This window comes from Bos grunniens, chromosome 3, assembly GCF_055505025.1.
Source record: "Bos grunniens cultivar Pamir isolate PY7600 chromosome 3, Bosgru_T2T1.0, whole genome shotgun sequence".
Taxonomy (NCBI): Eukaryota; Metazoa; Chordata; class Mammalia; order Artiodactyla; family Bovidae; genus Bos; species Bos grunniens.
Genome location: NC_141167.1, coordinates 121,127,831 through 121,146,583, shown reverse-complemented (window position 1 = coordinate 121,146,583; position 18,753 = coordinate 121,127,831).

Sequence of the window (18,753 nt, the reverse complement as noted above, 5' to 3'; positions counted from 1 at the left end):
TCTTACAGGCACTCTTAGAAAGAGGAACCTAATATTTATTGAATTTAGTGTTTTTTATGTATGGGAAGATGCAAGAATCTGGGGTCTCTGAAAATTTTCCATAGATAAGTTTCTTAACTATCTAGGGGCTGATATCCAAAGCACAGAATGCTTCCTGTTTTCCTCCACCCTGAATTCCCTGGAGGCAACTACAGTGTCTAATGGCTTGATGCTTGTAGAACTGGAATGGCTGCTGCTGCTGCTAAGTCACTTCAGCCGTGTCTAACTCTGTGCGACCCCATAGATGGCAGCCCACCAGGCTCCCCCGTCCCCGGGATTCTCCAGGCAAGAACACTGGAGTGGGTTGCCATTTCCTTCTCCAGTGCAGGAAAGTGAAAAATGAAAGTGAAGTCGCTCAGTTGTGTCCGACTCCCAGCGACCCCATGGTCTGCAGCCCACTAGGCTCCTCCATCCATGGGATTTGCCAGGCAAGAGTACTGGAGTGGGGTGCCATTGCCTTCTCCTGAACTGGAATGGCAGGCAATATTTTTTTTTCCACAAATGTGGACCTGGGGCTTCACTGGATTGGTTCTCCCTACTGCCAGTTGCTAGCTTTGTGTCCATAGGCAATTTATTTAATCTCTTTGTGTCTCAGTTCCCTTGTTTATAAGTTGAGGGTGATACTAGTATGCACCTTATAGGGTTGATATGAGTTAATTCGGATGTATGCATCCAACATGTTGTTATTGTGTTAGTCGCTCAATCATGTCTGACTCTGCAACCTCATGGATTGTAGCCCACCAGGCTGCTCCGTCCATGGAATTCTCCAGGCAGCAATATGGAGTGGGTTGCCTTTGCCTTCTCCAGGGGTTCTTCCCTACCCAGGGATCGAACCCAAATCTTCTGTATCATCTGAGCCACCAGGGAAGCCCCAATTCTGTTGAGAGAACAGTCAGTTAAATTCAGAGCAATGAAAAACACTGCACAGAGTTTGCTGGAGAGTAAAAATAGAGGCATATACGCTAGCATGTCTTTAGAAGGTTCTAGGAAGCTTCCTGGAAGAGGAAATTGGACTTAGCCAGGTAAAGACGTTTCACATCAGGAACTGGTGCTGGAGAGGCTTGGAGGCCATGGAGAGCCTGGGTATGTCCACTTGGTCTGAAGCAAGGGGAGGTGTGTGAGTGAGCCGTAAGAGGCAGCAGGATCTGGATCACTTAAGGCCTTGTGGGCAGGCAGTTTACAGGCTGAGGCTGTACCCTGCCAGCTCTATGTCAGTGAATGGCTTTACTGAAGATGGACCACATTTCTGTTTTAGAAAAACCATGCTCTTGGTGGAGAATGGATTAGAAGCAAGCTAGGCCAGCATGAAGGCTGGGAGATGGTTGCTATTGCAAGCCTGGGATAGGATGTCCTGTGGTAATGAAAGGACAGTGAAGATAGAGATAAGGGCTCTGACTTGAAAGATATTAGAATAGTGGATACTGAAATCAGAGACTGGCTTTTCAAGGAGAACATTCAAAATGAACAAATACATAGAGAGAGGTTGCATAACCTAAGGACTGAAAAGTTTCAAACACTTGCCTGTTTCCCGTTGCTTACTGAAAGAGTATTATATTCACTTCCCGTTCCCGCCCACCCATCCCCAGCCTTTCAGCTCCAGCCTTTCAACCCCACCTAAGGTCACCAGTGACAGTTTGTCATCTCTGTTGATGGTCCCAGTTACTGATCATCATGACTCTTCTCTCTTTAATTCACCAGCTCATCATATTCTACCAGTGTCCTTTAGTGTTCTGCCTAATACTTCTCAGATCCCTCCTCCTCATCTCTATCTCTATTGCCAAGTTTGAGCTCACTCTGCTCACTGTATGATAGGCCAGTAAATCTGAGACGAGGTATTGGGATGAAGAAGAGACTTTATTGGTGAGCCGGCTGACCAAGAAGATGGCAGGCTAGTGCCTCAAAATAACCATTTTGTCAGGGCCTGATTGCCAGTTCCTTTTATGTATCAGAGATGAGAGGAAGTGAGGAAACAAAGTAAAAGGACTATTTAATCCTTGCAAATGTCCTCTAGAATGGCAAACCTCAGGCTGAGGAATGTGTTAGTTTTACTTCCTTACATTATGTATGCCTACAATAAGAAAAAAAGCAAGATGAGGGTTAAAGTCACAGAAGTAGATCCAGCACGAAGTGAAGTCACTCAGTCATGTCCGACTCTTTGCAACCCCATGGACTGTAGCCTACCAGGCTCCTCTGTCCATGGGATTTTCCAGGCAATAGTACTGGAGTGGATTGCCATTTCCTTCTCCAGGGGATCTTCCCAACCCAGGAATCGAACCCTGGTCTCCCGCATTGTAGACAGACGCTTTACTGTCTGAGCCATAAATTCAAAATTAACCTTTCCCAGTTACATTCCCACCACTGCTCAGAATCTGGTTCTGTCATCTCTGATGAAGCTCTGTAATAGCCATATAATTCACTGGCCTCTTAATTTCAGATTTCTATCCTCTACCAACTGGCAGCATAAGCTTGCTAAAAAGCAAATCCTCATTTGTTACTCCTCTACTTAAAATCCTATTTGCCTTCAGGACAACCTTCCAATTTCTTAGCCTAGAATGTGGGGCTTTCAAGACCTGTGCTTAGTCATTCGACTCTTTGTGACCCCATGGACTATAGCCTGCTAGGCTCCTCTGTCCATGGGATTTTCCTGGCAAGAATACTGGAGTGGGTTGCCACTTCCTCCTTCAGGGAGTCTTCCTGACTCAGGGATTGAACCCATGAACCTGCATCTCCTGAGTCTCCTGCATTGCAGGCAGATTCTTTACTGCTGAGCCATCTCCTGAGTCTCCATTGCAGGCAGATTCTTTACTGCTGAGCCACTGGAGAATCACCACACATTTATGCATGACTGACACAGGAGTTTCCTTAACATTGTTATTTCAATAGCCTAAAGCTGTTCTGTTCAAGACCTAGTTCTTCACCAAATCTGATGCTGCAATCACATGGGCCTAACTCCCACCCTGAAACTTTGGGTTGGTCCCTCCAACTGGAATGGTCTTTACCTAAGTCTCTCAGGATTCTCCCAGCTCGCTGTCGAATGTTTGTGGCCCTGAGTTGGGTTTATCAGTTCATCCTTATTGCCCAGACATTTATCCTTTCTCCTTGGAGCTGCTCGCATGTGACTGCCTGGAGCTCACTGTGACTGTGGGGCTGCCTCTGCTGAGCTTGTCAAGGGCAGGGATTCTGTCTCCCTCATCTTTCTATCCCCTTGGGGATACACTTGGTGTAGGGTCAAACATTAGAAGGCTGTCAGCATGCTCTGTCTTCACAGTTGCCTCCTAGTCGCCCACAGTGTGTGGGACACAGTAGGCACTAGTGAGCTCCGTCTTTCCACTGCAGAGTGGCACTGGGAGGCATGTTCATATTCCCACCCACCACACCTGGGAAAGGATCCGCCTGCAATGCCGGAGACCTGGGTTTGACCCCTGGGTTGGAAAGATCCCCTGGAGAAGGGAAAGGCTACCCACTTCAGTATTCTGGCCTGGAGAATTCCATGAACTGTATAGCCCATGGAGCCGGGCACGACTTTCACTTTCACACCTCTATAGGAAGAGAAAAAAGGGGTGTGGGGACATGACGTGAGCGTGTGTGTGTGTGTGTATAATCTGGCACAACTATTTAAAATGATAACTCTGGCGTGGTCTGCACTATCACCGTCCAGTAGAATTTTCTGTGACGAAGGAAATGTTCTCTCCCTGCACTGTCCTTCGCCACATGTAGCTAGTGAGCACTTGAGACTGAGGATCTGAATTTTAAATTTAAATTTCATTAATTTAAATTAATGGTCTCATGTGGCCTGTAGCTATTATCTTGGACAGTGCTATAAGAGCATTAACCTTAAAATGCCAAATCAGAACCACTGGAGACTGAGCTGGGACATTTCTATGACAGAGAATAACACCAGCTTGGATCAGAGGGTAATTATTACTTCATAAGAGACAATGTATCACTCCAGTTAAGCTAAACCTTTTATCAATTTGTATTAGGTTGGCCAAAGAATTTTGTTCAGGTTTTTGTAACATCTTATGGAAAACCTTGAAAAAAGTTTTTGGCCAACCCAATATTTCTCCATTTAATGTGATTCCAGGATGCAAAACTAATGCTTAATAAGAGATCACATGTTAGTCTAACGCCCAAGTCATACAGTGGTGAGGTTGCTTTACTGGGCCTTTGCCTCTGCAGGAAGGGATGGCATTCTGCAATGACTTTAATGCATGCTGGCCCATAGGGAGGAGGAGGCCTGAAGGGTGGCCCTTGGAGAGTCACAGTCTATGAGCTGGAAATTAATTGAAATAGAAAATTTATAACGAACCTAAATCTTTCACTTTCTCTCATGGTATTTTCAAGGGAGGACATGGAAGGAGGCCAGTTATTTCCAGCCCAGTGCTAGCTCTCCTCCTAAGTTTACTTCACTTTTCTCCCTTGGGCTGTTTTCTCTCTTGCCCAAGCCCATTCAGCCAACACTCAATCATGAGCTGAGCCTCCTGCCTGAGCCTGGCGTGTCCTGAGGTGCCCTGTGCCCGAAGAGCCGTGCCGCACCCTCCGTGGTGTGTGCGCCTTCCTGATGACACAGTGCTGGCGCACGTCCTTTCACACGGGCCCTTGGCGTAGCTGCTGCAGCTGCTGCAGGATACAAGCGGCGTGGCACTTGCTGTCTGCCAGCAGCCCCGTGCTCCACAGATGTTTCACATTCTTTGGGACCAAGATCCTTGAACACACTTTTCAGAGCTATTTCCCCCGCTGCCAGACCCACTTCCTTCAGCAATGACTTACATGTAAAAAAGATCAGGGCTTTTAACCAGATAGGAACACCCAGATATGTTATAAACAAAGTCTCCGGGGTTCTTCTGGGCCAGCAAGAGCAAGGACATCGCTTTGCAAAATGATCCATATTCCTCTGAGCCTATTGTACATTCTAAGGGAGGCCCTACAAAATAAGTTTAGATTTTATATTTCATTTATCTAATTGAAAGAAACTGTAATTAAAAAACAAAACAAAACCAAGGGACTTCCCTGGCAGTCCAGTGATTAAGATTCTACACTTCCACTGCAGGGTGTTTGGGTTTCATCTCCGGTCAGGGAACTAAGATCCCACGTGTCATGTGATGTGGCCGAGAAATAAAAAGCTTATGCAAAAGACAAAGTCCTCCCCTTCCTACAACCAATCCTATTCAAAGCAAGAGAAAGAATCCAGACTGAATCTAGATTCAAAACTCAGTCTCCATGGAGCCCTTATCAGGGGAAGGGAGACCTCAGGCCTTACGCAAGTTAACCTCAGCTGCGCTGTTCCTCCCTGACCCTATCCCCACCCCACCCCAAGCCCAGCAGAGCAGTGAGTCAGGTACACATGCCTGAAATTACTTAATGCCCCAAAGGGAGAAGTAACCACAGATGTATCAGCCACATAGCACTGGAGGGCAGCAATTGAAAACAAATGTGAGAATATGAAACCTGTCCAACTTCCTCTTCCCAGATGTTTGGAGATTAGAAAAAAAAAAAAATCCCTTTCTTACATTCTGGAATAAGAAAGGCCAGATCCATAAAGCCCACAGTGAAGGAATGGATGGATTATTAAATCCAAACCCTGAGCCAAAAGGAGACAATAGTTTAACATCCTATTTTCAGAAGGAAACAGATGCTGGAAGCAGCTGCTCTCCTAGGACTCTCAGAACTTGAAAGATCTGTACTTCCTTCTTGTAAACGCAGCCATGTCTCCTGGAGGTTCTAGAGCTCCTTCCTGCCTTCTGCCCCAGTTGTTTTTCTTATAACCTGACTCAGTCTGACTTGAGAGCAGCCTTCTGCCAGGATGTGAGGAGGGGAGGGGAGATGATCACATCTTTGGGCATTTTTTTTAAAGAGTCCATATGGACGAACACAATTATGTTACCACATGTGATAGACAAAACAAGACAACTGGTTGTACAACTATTTTTTTTTTTGGCCGCACAGCAAGCAGGCCAGCAACTGAAACCATGCCTCCTGAAGTAGAAGCACAGAGTCTTACTCACAGGACCACAAGGGAAATTTCAAAACAAGACAACTGGAAACAACCTAAATATCCAGAAACAGTTTACAACTTTATGGTACAACTGTTACCCCAAAGCTGGTTTTTCCTCTTGTTGGATGTCAAACCAATAGTTACAAACAAGCCAAAGATCAGGAGGAGGAAAGATTTATTATTACTTGCAGCAAGTAAGGAGAACATCAAGAATCTTTCCCAAAGTAGCATTTCCCCACTAGCAAAATTGGGGAAGTTTTAAGTGAAGAATACATACATACGCATGAAGGGGCTTGAGCAGAGGAGAGTTCAGCATAGAATTCAGGCAAGGAGGTTGACAGAGTCCAAGCTTTAGCTGATTGAAGTCAGGAGGGTCAACATCCTTCACCTGAGTGGGGCCCTTACTTCCTGCAGAACTCAAAGATATAGTGTTATGTAGGAGGAGGAACTGGAGAAGACAATGGCACCCCACTCCAGTACTCTTGCCTGGAGAATCCCATGGACAGAGGAGCCTGGTAGGCTGCCGTCCATTGGGTCGCACAGAGTCGGACACGACTGAAGCGACTTAGCAGCAGCAGGAGGAGGAACTAGAGCTCCCCTGGTGGCTCAACAGTAAAGAATCCACCCCCTAAGCGAGAGATGCTGGTTCAATCCCTGATCTGCAAAAATTCCCCCGGAGAAGGAAATGGCAACCTACTCCAGTATTCTTGCCTAGGAAATTTTCCCAGGGGCAGAGGAGCCTGGTGGGCTACAGTCCGTGAGGCCGCAGAGATTCAGACACATCTGAGCACAACTACAACCATGATAATAAATGACACACTCACAGGCACCAAGACAGTTCTTAGGCCAAGCGTAATTCTTGGGCTCTAAGATCACTGCGCATTGTGACTGCAGCCATGAAATTAAAAGACCTTCCATAGCTCCTTGGAAGAAAAGCTATGACAAACCTAGACAGCATATTAAAAGGCAGAGACATCACTTTGCCAACAAAGGTCTGTATAGTCAAAGCTATGGTTTTTCCAATAGTCATGTACGGATGTGAGAGTTGGACTGTGAAGAAGGCTGAGAACCAAAGAATTGATGCTTTCGAACTGTAGTGCTGGAGAAGACTCTTGAGAGTCCCTTGGACAGCAAGGAGATCAAACCAGTCAATCCTAAGAGACATCACCCTGAATATTCATTGGAAGGACTGATGCTTAAGTTGAAGCTCCAATACTTTGGCCACCTGATGCAAAGGGCCAACTGATTAGAAAAGACCCTGATGCTGGGAAAGATTGAGGGCAGGAGAAGAAGGGGATGACAGAGGATGAGATGGTTGGATGGCATCACTGACTTAACGGACATGATTTTAAGCAAACTGCAGAAAATAGTGGAGGACAGGGAAGCCTGGCATGCTGTAGTCCACGGGGTCTCAAAGAGTTGAACACAACTCAGCGACTGACCAACAATAATCACAACAAACCAAAAAGTGGACAGTGGTCCAATTCCCGGAAATCCCCATCCCTTCCCCCAAATAGAATAATCCTCCCACTCATCAGCCGATAAAAATACCCAGCCCTATAAAAACTGACAACCCCATACCCTGGAATCTCTCATCTTCTGAGACGGCCCATACTCTGTGGAGTGTGTATCTCCCTGAATAAACCTTTCATTTTACTATGACCTGCTCTTGAATTATTTCCGGCACAAAGTTAAGAACTCACGCATGACTGCTGTCCCAGGGACTCGCTGAGACCTGGGATGTGACCATCCTCTTGCACCCCATTCTCTTTCCTGCAACATTTGAAATTCTTTTATTTATTTATTTATTTTAAAATTTTATTTTATTTTTAAACTTTACATAATTGTATTAGTTTTGCCAAATATCAAAATGAATCCGCCACAGGTATACATGTGTTCCCCATCCTGAACCCTCCTCCCTCCTCCCTCCCCATACCATCGCTCTGGGTCGTCCCAGTGCTCTAGCCCCAAGCATCCAGTATCGTGCATTGAACCTGGACTGGCATCTCGTTTCATACATGATATTTTACATGTTTCAATGCCATTCTCCCAAATCTTCCCACCCTCACCCTCTCCCACAGAGTCCATAAGACTGTTCTATACATCAGTGTCTCTTTTGCTGTCTCGTACACAGGGTTATTGTTACCATCTTTCTAAATTCCATATATATGCGTTAGTATACTGTACTGGTGTTTTTCCTTCTGGCTTACTTCACTCTGTATAATAGGCTCCAGTTTCATCCACCTCATTAGAACTGATTCAAATGTATTCTTTTTAATGGTTGAGTAATACTCCATTGTGTATATGTACCATAACTTTCTTATCCATTCATCTGCTGATGGACATCTAGGTTGCTTCCATGTCCTGGCTATTATAAACAGTGCTGCGATGAACATTAGGAAACTTTTAGCAAGGTGAAAAGACAGCCTTCAGAATGGGAGAAAATAATAGCAAATGAAGCAACTGACAAACAACTAATCTCAAAAATATACAAGCAACTCCTACAGCTCAACTCCAGAAAAATAAATGACCCAATCAAAAAATGGGCCAAAGAACTAAATAGACATTTTTCCAGAGAAGACATACAGATGGGTAACAAACACATGAAAAGATGCTCAACATCACTTACTATCAGAGAAATGCAAATCAAAACCACTATGAAATTCTTCTTTTAAAAAAATCTTGAATATACAGGGAAAACATGTGTTGCAGAATCTGCTGTATGATTAGGCCATGCAAAATTGCTGTTCTCTTGCTCTCAGCACATCCCCTGCCCCCAGTCCCTGCCTCATCTATACCCTACTCACCTGACTGACGTTACCTCTTAATCACAGAGCCCAAGTGGAGTTGCCTGAGTACTTAGCTCCCACCTGCCGGGGACCAGCCCCGGCTGAACCAGGGTATTCGAAGGAGAGACGGCGTAGGCGAAGATCAGGAAACAATTGCTTAATTAAACGTTAATTAAGGATATAAAGAGTAATAGAATGAGGACAGCTCAGTAGGAAAATTCAGTGGAGAAAAGAGGCTGAGATAAGGATAGCTCAGTGAGGAAATTCAGTGTAGAAAAGAGGCTGAATAATTCAGCCAGAAGGTAAGAGAAAGAACGACATGGTGAGACCAAGTTTCGGTGAACAAGGCCCGCACTTTATTTTCCAAAGTAGTTTTTATACCTTAAGTTATGCATAGAGGATAATGGGGGAAGGGGTAGAGTCAGGCAGCAAGCCAGGCTTTCTTCCTGCAAACTTATCATATGCAAAAGCTTAGGTGATTTGCATCATCTTCTGGCCCAGAGGCCTGTTAACATTTTAAGACCTTTTCTTCAGAAAACTTATTTTTCTCTAAAGGTGATTGGTCAGGAGCCACCCTCCAAAAGCATTAGATAAAGTTGCATTCCTACAGCGCAAAGGTGTGGTGGGCTATAACAAGAAAAAGAATTAACTCAAGGGTCCCAGGTTACAAACATTAAAGTTACTATTTACACCAATTATATTAATCAATACACTGCCAGGGACACAGCAGGTAAGGGATATGGAAACTTAGCAGCAAACATTGGCCCAACAAGTGAAAATCCCTTCACCAATACAATTTCTAATCAATCTTTTAACTACTCAAAAGAATCTGTGTTTAGACAGTTTAGAACATCTCCTGCCTCTCACAGTTGGGAGGCTCTGAACAATCACATGTGGCCGGAAAACCTATTCAGGCAGGCTAGAGGATTTCCAAAGGAGTTTGTAGGTTAAACACTGTCACACCCAGGAATTATTAACTGGAGCTGTAAGCTAACTTTTTTCAGAGAGGTAGTGGGGGACAGCCCCCCGTAAAGTCAGAGGTGTAGGTGAAAGCACAAAGCAGAAAGTAGGCAGACTCTGGTTTTGGGGGTAGATTGCTCGAGAATTTCCAGGGAGACTCCTGAGGCTTGATCCCGCCTTTGCGTATGCCAAGCCTCCTTCCTCATGACCTTTGTCATGGGTGGAGTTCCTCACGCTGGCTACCGGCAGTGATAGAATTCCAGTTGAGCTATTCCAGATCCTGAAAAGTGCTGCACTCAATATGCAATATGCACTCAATATGCAATATGCCGGCTCCCGGCATCTCCCCCTTTTTTATTTCTTAAAACAGCCAGATGCAGCTCAGTCGCGAGCTTTTGAATGTTCTGCCGAAGAATCCTGACAATACAAGGAAGAATGATTATGAGAAGCAAAACTAGAACTAAAGATATTAGACAGAATGTTTTTTCCAGAAATAAAGTTAGAGAAGGTGAGAAAAAAGTCATTAGCTGCTCCAGCAGTGGTAAAATCCAGTCGACAGTGTTCCAGGGCCTGTATTTGATTATGAACTTTCCCTAAGTCCAGGCCAATGTCAGAGCTGTTCCAAACACCTGAGATACGATTTTTGATTTTTTCCCATTCATAATCTGTCTCGTTTACCTTTAAAGATGTCACGCATATCCACCGGTAATCAGCGTGGCAAGACAGAGCCATTTTCACTTTTAAAGCCTGTAACTCAGTCCCTATATGCATTATTGCCTCTTCTAAGGCATCTACTCTCATCTCCAATTTTCTATCTATAACTTCCTGTGTTGCTAGAGTTAAAGAGACATTTTTAGACATAGCATCAACATATTGGGCAGTATGCACTTGTTGAGTCAATGATATTGCTGCCACAGTAACAGAAGCAATTGCTGCTATTAAAGCTGATATTCCTAAAATAAGTAAGCCCACAAATCGCCGTTGTCGCATTAAATCTTGTAGTTGTTGTAACACGGCGAGGCTATAGTTAACATATCAATAAGTGGTTACATCATAAGATAAGGTGGACGTTGTAACACTACAAAGGAGCAAACATTATACTGAGGGTTTAAACAAGATGAGAGCACGCATTGTTCACAAGTCACTACATTGGGTCCACCAGTGAAAGTCACATGTACATTAAGTTTTCCAGAATCGTTGGTAAAGAGAAAAACATAAGGAGAGGGTAGACAAGCCAAAACAGAATAAGTAGAATTATTTTCTGGTTGGAGTTCGCACTGCAGCAGCCCCGTCGGTCCCGCCGGGATCTCGATGTTTATCTTGCCTCCCCTTCAGGCGGGCTCCTCTTTTGTGATCGAAGCTATGGGGGAACTGGATATCTGGGGGTCTGCAACATGGCGAATCAACCTGTCCTGGATCTAAATTGGAGAATCTGCATCCTGTGGAAAAATACAAGCACATCCTCGACCGCTAGTTAATAATGGGTCAGGACCCTTCCATTGTCCTGAGAGGAGGTCCTTCCCTTTAACTAATGGTTTTGCATTTAATTGCTCCAGGCATCAATGGCGAAGCATTGCAGTAGTTCCAGCCAGATCAGTATTTAGAATATTTATTATGAAAAGAGCATGTTGCAAGATTTGATGGGGAGAACTATACTTAAACTCCCCTTCTTTTAGTTTTTGAATTTGGATTTTTAATGTTTGATGCGCTCTTTCAACAATGGCTTGTCCCTGGGGATTATAAGGGATGCCTGTATTATGTTTAATTTGAAACTTTATACAAAATTCCTGAAAAGACTTAGACGCAGGAGCATTGTCAGTTTTCAGAGCTTTTAGCAGGCTCAAATATGAAAAACAAGTAAAGAGATGTTGTATTACATCTTTAATTGCTTCCCCTGTATGAGCAGTTGCAATAATAACATGAGAAAAGGTGTCTACAGGTAAAGAACAAAGGACAGTTTTCCAAATGAAGAGACATGAGTTACATCCATTTGTCAGAGTACGTTAGCTTTGAGACCGCGAGGATTAACTCCCATAGGTAGACTATTATAAACAGTGGGGCAATATAAGCAAGAACACACAATCTCTCGAGCAGCCTCTCTGGGAATTTGGAATTGATATCTTAAGGCAGTAGCATATTGATGATAAAGTAAGTGAGAGGCTCTGGCCTCCTCAATCACAGTAGCCACTGTATTTCAGGTTAACAAGTCAGCCAAATCATTAAAGGCATTTTAAGGGCCGGGCAATCCGGAATGAGCCCGAATGTGTCCAATGAAAAATATTTTATTTCTTTTCCAAATTTGTTGCTGTAATTTAGTTAATAAATTAAATATGGTAGTTTTATTTTCAGACAAAACCGCAGTTTTAATATGTGGAAACAACCCGACAATATACTGAGAATCAGAATAAAGGTTAAATTCCTCATCTGCAAACATAGCAAAAACCTTTATGACTGTTATTTCAGCGCTTTGAGCTGAAGTTTCCTGTGTTTTTAAAACCTTTTGGTGATTTTTAGTAACTATGGAGGCTTTACCGTTTGCTGACCCATCAGTAAAAACTATCTGAGCATTTGGAATAGGAGATTGTTTACATCTGACAGGAAAAATAACTGGATGTCTGGATATAAATTCAGCAAAACATGTGAAGGTAAATGATGCAAAAATTTTGACCAAAATAGTTTCTTATAACAATCTGCCAATTTTCAAACATTAGAAGAGCATCAAGTTGTTCCTTATTATATGGAATTACAATTTCTGATGGCTCTTTACCAAATAATTCAATGTTCCGCTTTTTTCCTTTAATATCAAAGTAGCTATCAATCCCGGATAAGAAGCCACTACAGTTTTAGTTTGAGCGGGAAGATGGACCCACTCTAGGGGGCTGTTTTGCTATAAAACCAATTTTTTGTCTGGCCACCCCAATTACACCTATGGGGGTTTTATTGCAAAGGAATTATCAAGCAGTTGTCAATTTAATTTTTAAAATTTTTAAAAATTTACATTTTAACAACATAAATTTAGAGATATGTTAATTTAGGTCTAATGTTTAGTTTAGGTCTCTATAAATTTAAATAATAAATGTATAACCTCCTTATCTCATTTTGGTATACAGATATACCTAAATGTAAAATGTATTTATATATGGCAACAAGTATAAACTTATTGACATACAATATATATAAATCAATATACTTGAATTAATCTTATAATTAATATATTAATTCATATATATTACAGCAATACAACACGCACACAGCCAGTACCAACCAACACAAACCAATGTACTGCAATAATACATGTCACACATATATAATTATACAGCATACAGCAGTGATAGAATTCCAGTTGAGCTATTCCAGATTCTGAAAAGTGCTGCACTCAATATGCAATATGCACTCAATATGCAATATGCCGGCTCCCGGCACCCACCCACTCTTCCTCTCCGCCACCCCCAGCTTGTGATTGTTTTCATCCTTAGGCCAGAATGGCTCCATCCAGCGGGGAAATATCTGCCCCAGGAGGCTATGAGGGACTTGCTCCTCCCCTGTTTTCCCTGGTAACGGATGAGCCAACTTGATGTCAATTCCCTTATAACCGTGTGTAGCCTCCCCTCCCTCCTGGTAGGAGACTGCTGCCTCATCTTGCCTGCAGGTTGGCTCCAGGACCTTGCTTTGGATGTGTCTAATTTCCTGTGTGTTCCCCTGTCCCATAAACCACTGGTATCGCTGTCGGTAGCTCCAGGCTGTTTCTTTGGTCTCGAGACTGGGCAACTACAAACCTTGCAAGCCTGCGAGGTGCACCCAACAACTGTCAAGGCAACCAGGAGGCCAAGGAAACTCCCGTGAGTGCTGAGATGTCAGGAAATAAGGACAGGGAGTGGACAGTTGCCAGTAAAATCCTGGGGTGGTCATGCACTTGCATGTGGGGCCCTGTGGTGGTTGTCCTTGATGAATGGAGGCTTCCAAGAGAGTACCAGAACTCACAGACACTCCAAAGGGTATTGCAGAGCTATTGGCCTCCAGTACACTGGGAGGAAAGAAGTTAGATGATAGGGCAGTGGCTGCAGCTGTGCACTGGCTCTTCACCACTGTGGCAAGAGCCCAGACACGCTGAGCTAGCAGCCAAGGCTAAGGTTAGGCATCTAGAGGAGGAGTTAAAACACAGGAGAAATGCTAGACGGGCCCAAACCGAAACTACAGACACATGAGTCGATGGAGGGAACAAGACGGGAAGTTAGAGACATTAGTCTCCATATGGCCTAGCTAAGAGGAGGCAGCTTCCCCAGTTCAGATGGTCATGGCCCGTTCGATTTGGGACCTCAAAGTGTGAGACTCCACTGAGGGCGCTGGTGAGGAAGAAGACTCGGGTGAGGCCATGGAGGTCTCTGTCTCAGTGAGGCCAGTAGCTAGCCCTGTGGTGACAGCGACATATAAACCAGATCAGCTTAGAGCACTGTGTGTAGGCAATGATTTGCTCCCATCCCTAGAGTGGGGCACACTGGCCACCCTCAGAGACTGTACTCGGACTGAGTGAGTTGAACTGGGTGACAAATTTAGGCCACTGATTGCTTGGTTGCTGTGTGTCTGGGATGTCAGTGGGGAAGGCATGATGTTAACTGACCAGAGTATGTTAATGATGGCCTCAGTGACTAAGCATGCGGCCTTCTAGCAGCACTTACATAGAGCCATCAATGAGGGCAAAGTAATTTTCCTGCTTTCTTGGGTAATGGCTGGCTGCCAGGCCGCCTGGCCCAATGCAGGGAATGTACCTCCTACTCCTCTCTGTTGGTAAATCATGGAAAAACTCGGATTCATTAAGAGAACCAGGTGTGACACACGCCATAGATGGCCAGCACTATTAGGGCCCAGATAATGAGTTATTCCGGAGAAGGCAATGGCACCCTACTCCAGTGCTCTTGCTTGGAAAATCCCATGGACCGAGGAGCCTGGTAGGCTGCAGTCCATGGGGTCGCTGAGCGTCGGACATGACTGAGCAACTTCACTTTCACTTTTCACTTTCATGTGTTGGAGAAGGAAATGGCAACCCACTCCAGTGTTCTTGCCTGGAGAATCCCAGGGACGGGGGAGCCTGGTGGGCTGCCGCCTATGGGGTCGCACAGAGTTGGACACAACTGAAGTGACTTAGCAGCAATGAGTTATTCACATCAGGCATGAAAAGCATGGCCCTCCAGTCTGCTGCTGGGCAACTGTCTGGGGCTCCAGTTTTCATCCTTAGTCCCTTAGTAGAGCACCCAGTTGCTAGGTGGTGCAAACAACAGTAGAGTTCGGAGAAATGGAAAAGGTATAGAACCAGAGGATCAGAACCATAATCCCTAAGAGGGAGAAGGAAGTAAGGCTCCTCCTTCCTCTTTCTGGGGACTCATCTGAGTAACTAGAAAACAGATGTGGGAGGACCTAGAGGTGGTGGGGCCCCTATAACCAAGACAGATAAGCAACCTGGTGCTGCATTAGCAGAGCTATGGCAGAAGCGAAAACCTGACCAAGTACCAGCTGAGCTATTGAACAACAAGGCCCTCCTTCTACTCCTCCAGAGGAAGAGGCCCTACCATCAGTCGTGGAAGGAATGTGTCAGACCCAAGGCTACTAGATTAGGGCATATGGTCAAGGTTCCAGAAAATCCCAGGTCACAGTAATGTAGGCTTCAGGGGAAGGTCCTGGTAATGTGGGTTTTGGCGAACCAGATGCCTCAAGTAGAATTAACCATTTGTTGGCATGTCCATCAAGTCAGTGATGCCATCCAGCCATCTCATCCTCTGTCGTCCCCTTCTTCTCCTGCCCCCAATCCCTCCCAGCATCAGAGTCTTTTCCAATGAGTCAACTCTTCGCATGAGGTGCCCAAAGTACTGGAGCTTCAGCTTTAGCATCATTCCTTCCAAAGAAATCCCAGGGCTGATCTTCAGAATGGACTGGTTGGATCTCCTTGCAGTCCAAGGGACTCTCGAGTCTTCTCCTCCGGGAGTTGGTAATGGACAGGGAGGCCTGGCGTGCTGTGATTCATGGGGTCGCAAAGAGTCAGACACGACTGAGCGACTGAACTGACTGAACTGACTGAAAGAATAGAAAGATTGTTTAGCCATGGTAAACACCAGGGCTGAATGGACATTAATATATAGAAACATCCACTGGCTCCATGGCCCCCTCTCTGTTGTTGACTGGTATAGGGGTGGAACAGTAGAGCAAAAAGAATATCATTCATGCCACAAACGGGGTAGCTGCCCCCACCCCTAATATGCAGTGTTCATAGTCCAATCCCAGAGTATATACTTGGGATGGATGTGATAGCAGGTCTCACGTTACAAACTAGAGTGGGGGAGTATTTCCTATGAGTGCAAATGATAAAACAGATTAACAGAAACTTTGTCAAAAGACCCTTATCAGATATTCTTAAGTATACAATAGAACTGGAGGAGATGAACTCTTGAAATCACACTCCCACTTGAGAAGGGCCTCTACACTGGACTGACCTATAGAAAAGACTGCTGCCCCCAAACGACATCCACACTAGCACAAGGAAAGAGGACAACGGAGACAGGCAACGGACCCCAAAATCCAGACCCAGCCTGTGAAGACCCGTCCTACGAATTCAATTGAACTTTTTTAACAAATGTTTCTCTCCCTATCAACACTGAAAGTTAGTGTTTACTTCTAAGTGTACCGCTGCCCTCAGTGTTCAGGATAGAAAGAGGATTCACTAGTGAAGCTGTCGCAGAGCAGAACTGCCGTGTAGCGCTGCTTGCCTTAAGTCTGCTGCTGACAGCACGTGCACAACGCGTAACAGTTCAGCGTAATTAATTAAATGTCTCTAAGCCTCTAAAATGTTCTCCGTTGACACGTCTCTGAGGTTGTCTGATTAGTTTTACACCACATGGGTAACTGGGTGTTTATGTGTGTGTGTAATATACAAAGGAGGCCCAGCACCAAGGGACATGCTGGACCCAGGGCGGGCAGCAACCATCAAGGGGCGAATGTTTTGGTCATCAATGCTTTCCATCGAAAGATTTGCAATCCAAAGGGGAAAATGATAGAAATGTTCACATATTAAGAGAAGTCATTCTGATCTTTACATAATTAAACTTTTGACTAACCAAAATAGCCAGTTTGTAGCCTATTAAACATTCATTGTACATCTGCTTTAACCATTAAACAAAAGTACATTTAAAATTCAAAATTATGCTATAAAAATCTTTGAGTGATATATAATTATTTGGCAAGGGATGTATCCATTGGGTCATACAACACTTACATAGGGCAAACATCTGTCTCCTTCAGATACAGCCATTGTGCAGCATGCTCAAGTTTTTCTGCTCAGGTCAAGGCGATTGTGTGTCATCTGTAGCCAATAGTGTTGCGTCCCCAAAATGACAAAATCACAAACTAAAGCCACCATTGTATTTTTAAAGTTCGGATTGTATCCAAGTTTCCTGACTTTTCCTCCCTCCCTTATTTTTTTCTATCCTTCCTTTTAAATAATTAAATCAAAGCTATTGCAAGAAAAATAAAAAATCAAAATTAACTACAGTTCAGGCATCCAAAGTAGAGCAGGATGGCTATATAGATGTGATTTTAGACATATTTCTGTATAACTGAAAACTTGATTTATCTGAACTGTATTATAGGCCAGAAAAAACCACAGGCAGGAGGGTATCATTTCAGAATATGGTTTCTACTTGTATTTTGCTTGACAGTCATGATCTCCCCTGTGCTATGCCTGTTAGAGGTCTTGCATTTCATCCTTAGCTTGAGCAGATAAAATCTATGCATGGAGTGGGCAGCAACAATGGCCTTGCTGCAAAATGAGTCTAATTGCTGGGTCTACAGCAAGCTGCCCTTGGTGTCTGCCTCTGGACTTCCATGGAAAATGGACCTAGGTAATGCAACCATGTGGGGACAGCTCACCATCTTCCTGTCCTGGAGCATGCCAGTATGTCAGAAGGGCACTTGTCAGTAAACAGTTGATAAGTTGCTTCAGTCGTGTCTGACTCTGTGTGACCCCAGAAACGGAAGTCCACCAGGCTCCCCAGTCCCCGGGATTCTCCAGGCAAGAACACTGGGATGGGTTGCCATTTCCTTCTCCAAGGCATGGAAGTGAAAAGTGAAAGTGAAGTCGCTCAGTCGTGTCCGACTCCTAGCGACCCCATGGACTGCAGCCTACCAGGCTCCTCCGTCCATGGGATTTTCCAGGCAAGAGTACTGGAGTGGGGTGCCATTGCCTTCTCCCAGTAAACAGTACTGTATAACAACTTTACACATTGCCAGGATTACTGCTCATAAAGGACCTCCCAGGTTATGTTGTGTGGAGTGGAGTCACCTGGCTCCCAGCCACACAAATCCAACTAGTGGGATTAACTGCTTTTTGTTTGGAAACACCTAATCAGCCCACTACTAATGGCACCCAACCTAATGTGGGGTGGCAGACCTGCGCTGTGACTGCTGACACCTGGCTAGGCCACCAGAATGTTTCCTTTAAAGCCAGGGCCTTCTTCCCCCTACTCCGTGGGAGTGGCTCTGGGCTTGTGGAAGCCAGAAGTGGTCTTCCCTTATAACTAGATAGGATGTCACTGCCCTGGACTTCCTCTCCAGTGACCACATGAGCAGTTAGCTCCAAACTTTGCCCACTTCCTGGAGAGCCGTTATGTTTAGCATGTCGGGTGTTTACTGTTAACCTGCTTTAGCTTCTGTTGTCTGTATTGTATTTGTGGTGTCTAGTTGCAGTGCACCTCTAATACCTGGCTCCAGGGATGTCGCGGATGATGCGTGGGCCAAGATTGGGAGTGTCTGGAGAAGGAAATGGCAACCCACTCCAGTACTCTTGCCTGGAGAATCCCATGGATGGAGGAGCCTGGTGGGCTACAGTCCATGAGATTGCAAAGAGTCGGACATGACTGAGCAACTTCACTTTCACTTTACTTTCAGCAGGGTGTGTAGAGGTGGAGAGTATAATCCACTCAGACC